We start from the raw sequence: 13,914 nt of genomic DNA, 5'->3' as shown, positions 1-13,914 counted from the left end.
ATTTCATTCAACTTCATTTATTGATTCCGCATATTTGGCGGTTGATTTAATTTATTTTAGGTACTTTTTTGGCAGATTGTAATTATCATAACATTTGTCCCTCGTATATATTAAATAATTTAAAATTCCAAAAACAAACCTTATGCTTAATATTGCGTTCAAACTTTTTAAGCACATTTTTTTCCGCAAATGGGTTTTGACAATATTCATTGGCTGAATACTCTCTCAACCGCAGCATTTGACCATGGCAACGAAAGAATGTGCCAGTTGCTCGAAACCGTTGTTTTGGCCAGAATCGTCGTAGACTAATACGATGATTTTTGTCCGATTTATAAAAAAAAAAAAAAAACAAAACTTGTTATGTTCTAAATTTTTTTAACCCGAAATAAGCTAAATGAAATTTAAAATATTTCAAGCTATAAGCATTATAATTATTTTTCAAGCTATTTGATTTTAAAATAAGCTAAATCTAGATTAAAATTAGCCAACACTGGTCGCTGCATGCAGGACTCTCTGTCTCTCTCTGTCCCTCATGCTACTCTGGGGTCAGACTCTGCAGCGACAAGCTCTGCCAGCATTCTGTCTACGTTTGGCGCCTTCCTTAGCCAATCGGAGCTTCGGGAAATGCTTGTGCCGTTACCGAAACTCTCGTTGCGACAGCGCATGGGCAGCGGAGCTCTGCTGCCAGTTTCAAAGTAATTCAAGCTCTCACTCTATCCCTTTCAATTGCGCTATACCCTATTTTCCATCTCCCTTGCACGCCCTTTGTATGTTTGTGTGCACTGTACACGCATACACTTGCGGTTTTTGTATCAATGCGTCTGCATGTGTGTCTGTTCTGTTGATTACGAGCTGGTGGCAGCGCTGTCGGCTGCGGTCAAGCAGAGCCGATAAATAATGGCTATTGTGTTCTATTTATCCTTTCTTATTAAAATTTTGGTCCATGATGTCTTACATTCAAAACTATCAAAGACTATATACAGTGGTGTTCAGAGGGTAAGCGCTTTTTATACCCTTGCAAAGAGTGCATATTAAGATGATTAAGATCGGACAACTATACCATATAGCTCCCATAGGAACAATCGGTTGTAAGCAGTGACTTTGATCCATAACTTCGTTATTCGCTAAGCTAAGATTTTAGGCCGTTCTTTCGCAAGCATTCGACTTTTTAGACAAAACGTTTTTACACTTTGACGGCTACAAGTGAGGAAAGAGTAACAAAGAACTTGCAAGGGTATACAAACTTTGACGCGGTCGAAGTTAGCCCCGGCACTCTGGTTTTTTTATAATCTTTGAATTTGATTTTCTTGGCTCTCAAAAAATTTCATTAAGAAATTTGTTCAGTTATTTGTTGGTTAGTGTATTTAGATGATGACCTATTAATAATAGGCTACTATTATTGTCGTGTCAGCTTTCAAGGTTTTTTTTACAGGTGCGTTTGAACAAAAAGCCCCCCATTCCCAAATTCTGGTCAATAGTATAGCGCAGTCTTTTCAAAATTTTCTTTGGCAGCGATAATTGACTGCCCAGATCTTCCAAATGCATAATTTGCTCAGCATCGCCATCAATTATTTCATGTACATGAAGGATCATCGGTATGTGCAGCTGCTTCAATGAGGTGTGCAATAGATAATAGTTGGCATGCCAGTCGGTTAGATTAGTGCTATATTGACTAACCAATTCCAGACGATCACTGCCCGGCAATATCCGATCGAGCAGATGGCACCAGACCGCTCCATTAAGCAATTCTTTGAGCGATTTGTAATCGCTTTTTTAATATTATAGTTAGACATGTGTATTCTTTGAAGAAGTTGTAGGTCTAGGTAATCTAAGATAAACTGCATATTAACGATTTTCAATTGAACGCCAGTACTTGTTTTGGAGCCATTTGAAATTTTGGGTTTTTGTATGTATGTGGTTCCATTGCATAGTCGGACAAAAGTTTTCTCTGCTTTATTGTGAAATTATTTCTGAAATTAAAGACGTACGCATTTAAATTTTTCGTTTTATTTTCAGTTCAAGGTCTTATAATTCTAGTGAAAGAAAAAAAGCGGATTCTAGCGCTCAAAGCATAATCGGGCACAGTTAAATTTCAACGAAAAGAATCGAAAAAATAAAAGATTAATATTTTGTTGCGTAATCGGAGCCAATGCTTATGCCGTTACCGAAACTCTCGTTGCGACAGCGCATCGATAGCGGAGCTCTGCTGCCAGTTTCAAAGTAATTCAAGCTCTCACTCTATCCCTTTCAATTGCGCTATACCCTATTTTCCATCTCCCTTGCACGCCCTTTGTATGTTTGTGTGCACTGTACACGCATACACTTGCGGTTTTTGTATCAATGCGTCTGCATGTGTGTCTGTTCTGTTGATTACGAGCTGGTGGCAGCGCTGTCGGCTGTGGTCAAGCAGAGCCGATAAATAATGGCTATTGTGTTCTATTTATCCTTTCTTATTAAAATTTTGGTCCATGATGTCTTACATTCAAAACTATCAAAGACTATATACAGTGGTGTTCAGAGGGTAAGCGCTTTTTATACCCTTGCAAAGAGTGCATATTAAGATGATTAAGATCGGACAACTATACCATATAGCTCCCATAGGAACAGTCGGTTGTAAGCAGTGACTTTGATCCATAACTTCGTTATTCGCTAAGCTAAGATTTTAGGCCGTTCTTTCGCAAGCATTCGACTTTTTAGATAAAACGTTTTTACACTTTGACGGCTACAAGTGAGGAAAGAGTAACAAAAAACTTGCAAGGGTGTACGAACTTTGACGCGGTCGAAGTTACCCCGTCACTCTGGTTTTTTTAAAATCTTTGAATTTGATTTTCTTGGCTCTCAAAAAATTTCATTAAGAAATTTGTTCAGTTATTTGTTGGTTAGTGTATTTAGATGATGACCTATTAATAATAGGCTTTTATTATTGTCGTGTCAGCTTTCAAGGTTTTTTTTTACAGGTGCGTTTGAACAAAAAGCCCCCCTTCCCAAATTCTGGTCAATAGTTTAGCGCAGTCTTTTCAAAATTTTCTTTGGCAGCGATAATTGACTGCCCAGATCTTCCAAATGCATAATTTGCTCAGCATCGCCATCAATTATTTCATGTACATGAAGGATCATCGGTATGTGCAGCTGCTTCAATGATGTGTGCAATTGATGATAGTTGGCATGCCATGGCATGGGTTAGATTAGTGCTATATTGACTAACCAATTCCAGACGATCACTGCCCGGCAATATCCGATCGAGCAGATGACACCAGACCGCTCCATTAAGCAATTCTTTGAGCGATTTGTAATCGCTTTTTTAATATTATAGTTAGACATGTGTATTCTTTGAAGAAGTTGTAGGTCTAGGTAATCTAAGATAAACTGACGATTTTCAATTGAACGCCAGTACTTGTTTTGGAGCCATTTGAAATTTTGGGTTTTTGTATGTATGTGGTTCCATTGCATAGTCGGACAAAAGTTTTCTCTGCTTTATTGTGAAATTATTTCTGAAATTAAAGACGTACGCATTTAAATTTTTCGTTTTATTTTCAGTTCAAGGTCTTATAATTCTAGTGAAAGAAAAAAAGCGGATTCTAGCGCTCAAAGCATAATCGGGCACAGATAAATTTCAACGAAAAGAATCGAAAAAATAAAAGATTAATATTTTGTTGCGTAATCGGAGCCAATCGGAGCTTCGGGAAATGCTAATGCCGTTACCGAAACTCTCGTTGCGACAGCGCATGGGCAGCGGAGCTCTGCTGCCAGTTTCAAAGTAATTCAAGCTCTCACTCTATCCCTTTCAATTGCGCTATACCCTATTTTCCATCTTCCTTGCACGCCCTTTGTATGTTTGTGTACACTGTACACGCATACACTTGCGGTTTTTGTATCAATGCGTCTGCATGTGTGTCTGTTCTGTTGATTACGAGCTGGTGGCAGCGCTGTCGTCTGCGGTCAAGCAGAGCCGATAAATAATGGCTATTGTGTTCTATTTATCCTTTCTTATTAAAATTTTGGTCCATGATGTCTTACATTCAAAACTATCAAAGACTATATACAGTGGTGTTCAGAGGGTAAGCGCTTTTTATACCCTTGCAAAGAGTGCATATTAAGATGATTAAGATCGGACAACTATACCATATAGCTCCCATAGGAACAGTCGGTTGTAAGCAGTGACTTTGATCTATAACTTCGTTATTCGCTAAGCTAAGATTTTAGGCCGTTCTTTCGAAAGCATTCGACTTTTTAGATAAAACGTTTTTACACTTTGACGGCTACAAGTGAGGAAAGAGTAACAAAAAACTTGCAAGGGTGTACAAACTTTGACGCGGTCGAAGTTAGCCCCGGCACTCTGGTTTTTTTAAAATCTTTGAATTTGATTTTCTTGGCTCTCAAAAAATTTCATTAAGAAATTTGTTCAGTTATTTGTTGGTTAGTGTATTTAGATGATGACCTATTAATAATAGGCTATTATTATTGTCGTGTCAGCTTTCAAGGTTTTTTTTTACAGGTGCGTTTGAACAAAAAGCCCCCCCTTCCCAAATTCTGGTCAATAGTTTAGCGCAGTCTTTTCAAAATTTTCTTTGGCAGCGATAATTGACTGCCCACATCTTCCAAATGCATAATTTGCTCAGCATCGCCATCAATTATTTCATGTACATGAAGGATCATCGGTATGTGCAGCTGCTTCAATGATGTGTGCAATAGATGAAAGTTGGCATGCCAGTCGGTTAGATTAGTGCTATATTGACTAACCAATTCCAGACGATCACTGCCCGGCAATATCCGATCGAGCAGATGGCACCAGACCGCTCCATTAAGCAATTCTTTGAGCGATTTGTAATCGCTTTTTTAATATTATAGTTAGACATGTGTATTCTTTGAAGAAGTTGTAGGTCTAGGTAATCTAAGATAAACTACATATTAACGATTTTCAATTGAACGCCAGTACTTGTTTTGGAGCCATTTGAAATTTTGGGTTTTTGTATGTATGTGGTTCCATCGCATAGTCGGACAAAAGTTTTCTCTGCTTTATTGTGAAATTATTTCTGAAATTAAAGACGTACGCATTTAAATTTTTCGTTTTATTTTCAGTTCAAGGTCTTATAATTCTAGTGAAAGAAAAAAAGCGGATTCTAGCGCTCAAAGCATAATCGGGCACAGATAAATTTCAACGAAAAGAATCGAAAAAATAAAAGATTAATATTTTGTTGCGTAATCGGAGCCAATCGGAGCTTCGGGAAATGCTTATGCCGTTACCGAAACTCTCGTTGCGACAGCGCATGGGCAGCGGAGCTCTGCTGCCAGTTTCAAAGTAATTCAAGCTCTCACTCTATCCCTTTCAATTGCGCTATACCCTATTTTCCATCTCCCTTGCACGCCCTTTGTATGTTTGTGTGCACTGTACACGCATACACTTGCGGTTTTTGTATCAATGCGTCTGCATGTGTGTCTGTTCTGTTGATTACGAGCTGGTGGCAGCGCTGTCGGCTGCGGTCAAGCAGAGCCGATAAATAATGGCTATTGTGTTCTATTTATCCTTTCTTATTAAAATTTTGGTCCATGATGTCTTACATTCAAAACTATCAAAGACTATATACAGTGGTGTTCAGGGGGTAAGCGCTTTTTATACCCTTGCAAACAGTGCATATTAAGATGATTAAGATCGGACAACTATACCATATAGCTCCCATAGGAACAATCGGTTGTAAGCAGTGACTTTGATCCATAACTTCGTTATTCGCTAAGCTAAGATTTTAGGCCGTTCTTTCGCAAGCATTCGACTTTTTAGATAAAACGTTTTTACACTTTGACGGCTACAAATGAGGAAAGAGTAACAAAGAACTTGCAAGGGTATACAAACTTTGACGCGGTCGAAGTTAGCCCCGGCACTCTGGTTTTTTTATAATCTTTGAATTTGATTTTCTTGGCTCTCAAAAATTTCATTAAGAAATTTGTTCAGTTATTTGTTGGTTAGTGTATTTAGATGATGACCTATTAATAATAGGCTATTATTATTGTCGTGTCAGCTTTCAAGGTTTTTTTTACAGGTGCTTTTGAACAAAAAGCCCCCATTCCCAAATTCTGGTCAATAGTTTAGCGCAGTCTTTTCAAAATTTTCTTTGGCAGCGATAATTGACTGCCCAGATCTTCCAAATGCATAATTTGCTCAGCATCGCCATCAATTATTTCATGTACATGAAGGATCATCGGTATGTGCAGCTGCTTCAATGAGGTGTGCAATAGATGATAGTTGGCATGCCAGTCGGTTAGATTAGTGCTATATTGACTAACCAATTCCAGACGATCACTGCCCGGCAATATCCGATCGAGCAGATGGCACCAGACCGCTCCATTAAGCAATTCTTTGAGCGATTTGTAATCGCTTTTTTAATATTATAGTTAGACATGTGTATTCTTTGAAGAAGTTGTAGGTCTAGGTAATCTAAGATAAACTGCATATTAACGATTTTCAATTGAACGCCAGTACTTGTTTTGGAGCCATTTGAAATTTTGGGTTTTTGTATGTATGTGGTTCCATCGCATAGTCGGACAAAAGTTTTTGTGCTTTATTGTGAAATTATTTCTGAAATTAAAGACGTACGCATTTAAATTTTTCGTTTTATTTCAGTTCAAGGTCTTATAATTCTAGTGAAAGAAAAAAAGCGGATTCTAGCGCTCAAAGCATAATCGGGCACAGTTAAATTTCAACGAAAGGAATCGAAAAAATATAAGATTAATATTTTGTTGCGTAATCGGAGCCAATCGGAGCTTCGGGAAATGCTTATGCCGTTACCGAAACTCTCGTTGCGACAGCGCATGGGCAGCGGAGCTCTGCTGCCAGTTTCAAAGTAATTCAAGCTCTCACTCTATCCCTTTCAATTGCGCTATACCCTATTTTCCATCTCCCTTGCACGCCCTTTGTATGTTTGTGTGCACTGTACACGCATACACTTGCGGTTTTTGTATCAATGCGTCTGCATGTGTGTATGTTCTGTTGATTACGAGCTGGTGGCAGCGCTGTCGGCTGCGGTCAAGCAGAGCCGATTAATAACGGCTATTGTGTTCTATTTATCCTTTCTTATTAAAATTTTGGTCCATGATGTCTTACATTCAAAACTATCAAAGACTATATACAGTGGTGTTCAGAGGGTAAGCGCTTTTATACCCTTGCAAAGAGTGCATATTAAGATGATTAAGATCGGACAACTATACCATATAGCTCCCATAGGAACAATCGGTTGTAAGCAGTGACTTTGATCCATAACTTCGTTATTCGCTAAGCTAAGATTTTAGGTCGTTCTTTCGCAAGCATTCGACTTTTTAGATAAAACGTTTTTACACTTTGACGGCTACAAGTGAGGAAAGAGTAACAAAGAACTTGCAAGGGTATACAAACTTTGACGCGGTCGAAGTTAGCCCCGGCACTCTGGTTTTTTTATAATCTTTGAATTTGATTTCTTGGTTTTAAAAAAATTTCATTAAGAAATTTGTTCAGTTATTTGTTGGTTAGTGTATTTAGATGATGACCTATTAATAATAGGCTATTATTATTGTCGTGTCAGCTTTCAAGGTTTTTTTTTTACAGGTGCGTTTGAACAAAAAGCCCCCCCTTCCCAAATTCTGGTCAATAGTTTAGCGCAGTCTTTTCAAAATTTTCTTTGGCAGCGATAATTGACTGCCCAGATCTTCCAAATGCATAATTTGCTCAGCATCGCCATCAATTATTTCATGTACATGAAGGATCATCGGTATGTGCAGCTGCTTCAATGAGGTGTGCAATAGATGATAGTTGGCATGCCAGTCGGTTAGATTAGTGCTATATTGACTAACCAATTCCAGACGATCACTGCCCGGCAATATCCGATCGAGCAGATGGCACCAGACCGCTCCATTAAGCAATTCTTTGAGCGATTTGTAATCGCTTTTTTAATATTATAGTTAGACATGTGTATTCTTTGAAGAAGTTGTAGGTCTAGGTAATCTAAGATAAACTGCATATTAACGATTTTCAATTGAACGCCAGTACTTGTTTTGGAGCCATTTGAAATTTTGGGTTTTTGTATGTATGTGGTTCCATCGCATAGTCGGACAAAAGTTTTCTCTGCTTTATTGTGAAATTATTTCTGAAATTAAAGACGTACGCATTTAAATTTTTCGTTTTGTTTTCAGTTCAAGGTCTTATAATTCTAGTGAAAGAAAAAAAGCGGATTCTAGCGCTCAAAGCATAATCGGGCACAGATAAATTTCAACGAAAAGAATCGAAAAAATAAAAGATTAATATTTTGTTGCGTAATCGGAGCCAATCGGAGATTCGGGAAATGCTTATGCCGTTACCGAAACTCTCGTTGCGACAGCGCATGGGCAGCGGAGCTCTGCTGCCAGTTTCAAAGTAATTCAAGCTCTCACTCTATCCCTTTCAATTGCGCTATACCCTATTTTCCATCTCCCTTGCACGCCCTTTGTATGTTTGTGTGCACTGTACACGCATACACTTGCGGTTTTTGTATCAATGCGTCTGCATGTGTGTCTGTTCTGTTGATTACGAGCTGGTGGCAGCGCTGTCCGCTGCGGTCAAGCAGAGCCGATAAATAATGGCTATTGTGTTCTATTTATCCTTTCTTATTAAAATTTTGGTCCATGATGTCTTACATTCAAAACTATCAAAGACTATATACAGTGGTGTTCAGAGGGTAAGCGCTTTTTATACCCTTGCAAACAGTGCATATTAAGATGATTAAGATCGGACAACTATACCATATAGCTCCCATAGGAACAATCGGTTGTAAGCAGTGACTTTGATCCATAACTTCGTTATTCGCTAAGCTAAGATTTTAGGCCGTTCTTTCGCAAGCATTCGACTTTTTAGATAAAACGTTTTTACACTTTGACGGCTACAAGTGAGGAAAGAGTAACAAAGAACTTGCAAGGGTATACAAACTTTGACGCGGTCGAAGTTAGCCCCGGCACTCTGGTTTTTTTATAATCTTTGAATTTGATTTTCTTGGCTCTCAAAAAATTTCATTAAGAAATTTGTTCAGTTATTTGTTGGTTAGTGTCTTTAGATGATGACCTATTAATAATAGGCTATTATTATTGTCGTGTCAGCTTTCAAGGTTTTTTTTTACAGGTGCTTTTGAACAAAAAGCCCCCCCTTCCCAAATTCTGGTCAATAGTTTAGCGCAGTCTTTTCAAATTTTCTTTGGCAGCGATAATTGACTGCCCAGATCTTCCAAATGCATAATTTGCTCACCATCGCCATCAATTATTTCATGTACATGAAGGATCATCGGTATGTGCAGCTGCTTCAATGAGGTGTGCAATAGATGATAGTTGGCATGCCAGTCGGTTAGATTAGTGCTATATTGACTAACCAATTCCAGACGATCACTGCCCGGCAATATCCGATCGAGCAGATGGCACCAGACCGCTCCATTAAGCAATTCTTTGAGCGATTTGTATTCTTTGAAGAAGTTGTAGGTCTTGGTAATCTAAGATAAACTGCATATTAACGATTTTCAATTGAACGCCAGTACTTGTTTTGGATGTGGTTCCATCGCATAGTCGGACAAAAGTTTTCTCTGCTTTATTGTGAAATTATTTCTGAAATTAAAGACGTACGCATTTAAATTTTTCGTTTTATTTTCAGTTCAAGGTCTTATAATTCTAGTGAAAGAAAAAAAGCGGATTCTAGCGCTCAAAGCATAATCGGGCACAGTTAAATTTCAACGAAAAGAATCGAAAAAATAAAAGATTAATATTTTGTTGCGTAATCGGAGCCAATCGGAGCTTCGGGAAATGCTTATGCCGTTACCGAAACTCTCGTTGCGACAGCGCATGGGCAGCGGAGCTCTGCTGCCAGTTTCAAAGTAATTCAAGCTCTCACTCTATCCCTTTCAATTGCGCTATACCCTATTTTCCATCTCCCTTGCACGCCCTTTGTATGTTTGTGTGCACTGTACACGCATACACTTGCGGTTTTTGTATCAATGCGTCTGCATGTGTGTATGTTCTGTTGATTACGAGCTGGTGGCAGCGCTGTCGGCTGCGGTCAAGCAGAGCCGATTAATAACGGCTATTGTGTTCTATTTATCCTTTCTTATTAAAATTTTGGTCCATGATGTCTTACATTCAAAACTATCAAAGACTATATACAGTGGTGTTCAGAGGGTAAGCGCTTTTTATACCCTTGCAAAGAGTGCATATTAAGATGATTAAGATCGGACAACTATACCATATAGCTCCCATAGGAACAATCGGTTGTAAGCAGTGACTTTGATCCATAACTTCGTTATTCGCTAAGCTAAGATTTTAGGTCGTTCTTTCGCAAGCATTCGACTTTTTAGATAAAACGTTTTTACACTTTGACGGCTACAAGTGAGGAAAGAGTAACAAAGAACTTGCAAGGGTATACAAACTTTGACGCGGTCGAAGTTAGCCCCGGCACTCTGGTTTTTTTATAATCTTTGAATTTGATTTTCTTGGTTTTAAAAAAATTTCATTAAGAAATTTGTTCAGTTATTTGTTGGTTAGTGTATTTAGATGATGACCTATTAATAATTGGCTATTATTATTGTCGTGTCAGCTTTCAAGGTTTTTTTTTACAGGTGCGTTTGAACAAAAAGCCCCCCCTTCCCAAATTCTGGTCAATAGTTTAGCGCAGTCCTTTCAAAATTTTCTTTGGCAGCGATAATTGACTGCCCAGATCTTCCAAATGCATAATTTGCTCAGCATCGCCATCAATTATTTCATGTACATGAAGGATCATCGGTATGTGCAGCTGCTTCAATGAGGTGTGCAATAGATGATAGTTGGCATGCCAGTCGGTTAGATTAGTGCTATATTGACTAACCAATTCCAGACGATCACTGCCCGGCAATATCCGATCGAGCAGATGGCACCAGACCGCTCCATTAAGCAATTCTTTGAGCGATTTGTAATCGCTTTTTTAATATTATAGTTAGACATGTGTATTCTTTGAAGAAGTTGTAGGTCTAGGTAATCTAAGATAAACTGCATATTAACGATTTTCAATTGAACGCCAGTACTTGTTTTGGAGCCATTTGAAATTTTGGGTTTTTGTATGTATGTGGTTCCATCGCATAGTCGGACAAAAGTTTTCTCTGCTTTATTGTGAAATTATTTCTGAAATTAAAGACGTACGCATTTAAATTTTTCGTTTTATTTTCAGTTCAAGGTCTTATAATTCTAGTGAAAGAAAAAAAGCGGATTCTAGCGCTCAAAGCATAATCGGGCACAGTTAAATTTCAACGAAAAGAATCGAAAAAATAAAAGATTAATATTTTGTTGCGTAATCGGAGCCAATCGGAGCTTCGGGAAATGCTTATGCCGTTACCGAAACTCTCGTTGCGACAGCGCATGGGCAGCGGAGCTCTGCTGCCAGTTTCAAAGTAATTCAAGCTCTCACTCTATCCCTTTCAATTGCGCTATACCCTATTTTCCATCTCCCTTGCACGCCCTTTGTATGTTTGTGTGCACTGTACACGTGTGTCTGTTCTGTTGATTACGAGCTGGTCGCAGCGCTGTCGGCTGCGGTCAAGCAGAGCCGATAAATAACGGCTATTGTGTTCTATTTATCCTTTCTTATTAAAATTTTGGTCCATGATGTCTTACATTCAAAACTATCAAAGACTATATACAGTGGTGTTCAGAGGGTAAGCGCTTTTTATACCCTTGCAAAGAGTGCATATTAAGATGATTAAGATCGGACAACTATACCATATAGTTCCCATAGGAACAATCGGTTGTAAGCAGTGACTTTGATCCATAACTTCGTTATTCGCTAAGCTAAGATTTTAGGCCGTTCTTTCGCAAGCATTCGACTTTTTAGATAAAACGTTTTTACACTTTGACGGCTACAAGTGAGGAAAGAGTAACAAAAAACTTGCAAGGGTGTACGAACTTTGACGCGGTCGAAGTTAGCCCCGTCACTCTGGTTTTTTTAAAATCTTTGAATTTGATTTTCTTGGCTCTCAAAAAATTTCATTAAGAAATTTGTTCAGTTATTTGTTGGTTAGTGTATTTAGATGATGACCTATTAATAATAGGCTATTATTATTGTCGTGTCAGCTTTCAAGGTTTTTTTTTTACAGGTGCGTTTGAACAAAAAGCCCCCCATTCCCAAATTCTGGTCAATAGTTTAGCGCAGTCTTTTCAAAATTTTCTTTGGCAGCGATAATTGACTGCCCAGATCTTCCAAATGCATAATTTGCTCAGCATCGCCATCAATTATTTCATGTACATGAAGGATCATCGGTATGTGCAGCTGCTTCAATGAGGTGTGCAATAGATGATAGTTGGCATGCCAGTCGGTTAGATTAGTGCTATATTGACTAACCAATTCCAGACGATCACTGCCCGGCAATATCCGATCGAGCAGATGGCACCAGACCGCTCCATTAAGCAATTCTTTGAGCGATTTGTATTCTTTGAAGAAGTTGTAGGTCTAGGTAATCTAAGATAAACTGCATATTAACGATTTTCAATTGAACGCCAGTACTTGTTTTGGAGCAATGGCAATGAAATTTTGGGTTTTTGTATGTATGTGGTTCCATCGCATAGTCGGACAAAAGTTTTCTCTGCTTTATTGTGAAATTATTTCTGAAATTAAAGACGTACGCATTTAAATTTTTCGTTTTATTTTCAGTTCAAGGTCTTATAATTCTAGTGAAAGAAAAAAAGCGGATTCTAGCGCTCAAAGCATAATCGGGCACAGATAAATTTCAACGAAAAGAATCGAAAAAATAAAAGATTAATATTTTGTTGCGTAATCGGAGCCAATCGGAGCTTCGGGAAATGCTTATGCCGTTACCGAAACTCTCGTTGCGACAGCGCATGGGCAGCGGAGCTCTGCTGCCAGTTTCAAAGTAATTCAAGCTCTCACTCTATCCCTTTCAATTGCGCTATACCCTATTTTCCATCTCCCTTGCACGCCATTTGTATGTTTGTGTGCACTGTACACGCATACACTTGCGGTTTTTGTATCAATGCGTCTGCATGTGTGTCTGTTCTGTTGATTACGAGCTGGTGGCAGCGCTGTCGGCTGCGGTCAAGCAGAGCCGATAAATAATGGCTATTGTGTTCTATTTATCCTTTCTTATTAAAATTTTGGTCCATGATGTCTTACATTCAAAACTATCAAAGACTATATACAGTGGTGTTCAGAGGGTAAGCGCTTTTTATACCCTTGCAAAGAGTGCATATTAAGATGATTAAGATCGGACAACTATACCATATAGCTCCCATAGGAACAATCGGTTGTAAGCAGTGACTTTGATCCATAACTAAGCTAAGATTTTAGGCCGTTCTTTCGCAAGCATTCGACTTTTTAGATAAAACGATTTTACACTTTGACGGCTACAAGTGAGGAAAGAGTAACAAAGAACTTGCAAGGGTATACAAACTTTGACGCGGTCGAAGTTAGCCCCGGCACTCTGGTTTTTTTATAATCTTTGAATTTGATTTTCTTGGCTCTCAAAAAATTTCATTAAGAAATTTGTTCAGTTATTTGTTGGTTAGTGTATTTAGATGATGACCTATTAATAATAGGCTATTATTATTGTCGTGTCAGCTTTCAAGGTTTTTTTTTACAGGTGCTTTTGAACAAAAAGCCCCCCTTCCCAAATTCTGGTCAATAGTTTAGCGCAGTCTTTTCAAAATTTTCTTTGGCAGCGATAATTGACTGCCCAGATCTTCCAAATGCATAATTTGCTCAGCATCGCCATCAATTATTTCATGTACATGAAGGATCATCGGTATGTGCAGCTGCTTCAATGAGGTGTGCAATAGATGATAGTTGGCATGCCAGTCGGTTAGATTAGTGCTATATTGACTAACCAATTCCAGACGATCACTGCCCGGCAATATCCGATCGAGCAGATGGCACCAGACCGCTCCATTAAGCAATTC

This window comes from Drosophila willistoni, unplaced genomic scaffold (assembly GCF_018902025.1).
Source record: "Drosophila willistoni isolate 14030-0811.24 unplaced genomic scaffold, UCI_dwil_1.1 Seg589, whole genome shotgun sequence".
NCBI classification, from domain to species: Eukaryota; Metazoa; Arthropoda; class Insecta; order Diptera; family Drosophilidae; genus Drosophila; species Drosophila willistoni.
The sequence above is the reverse complement of the archived record's forward strand: the minus strand, read 5'-3'. Positions refer to the sequence as shown.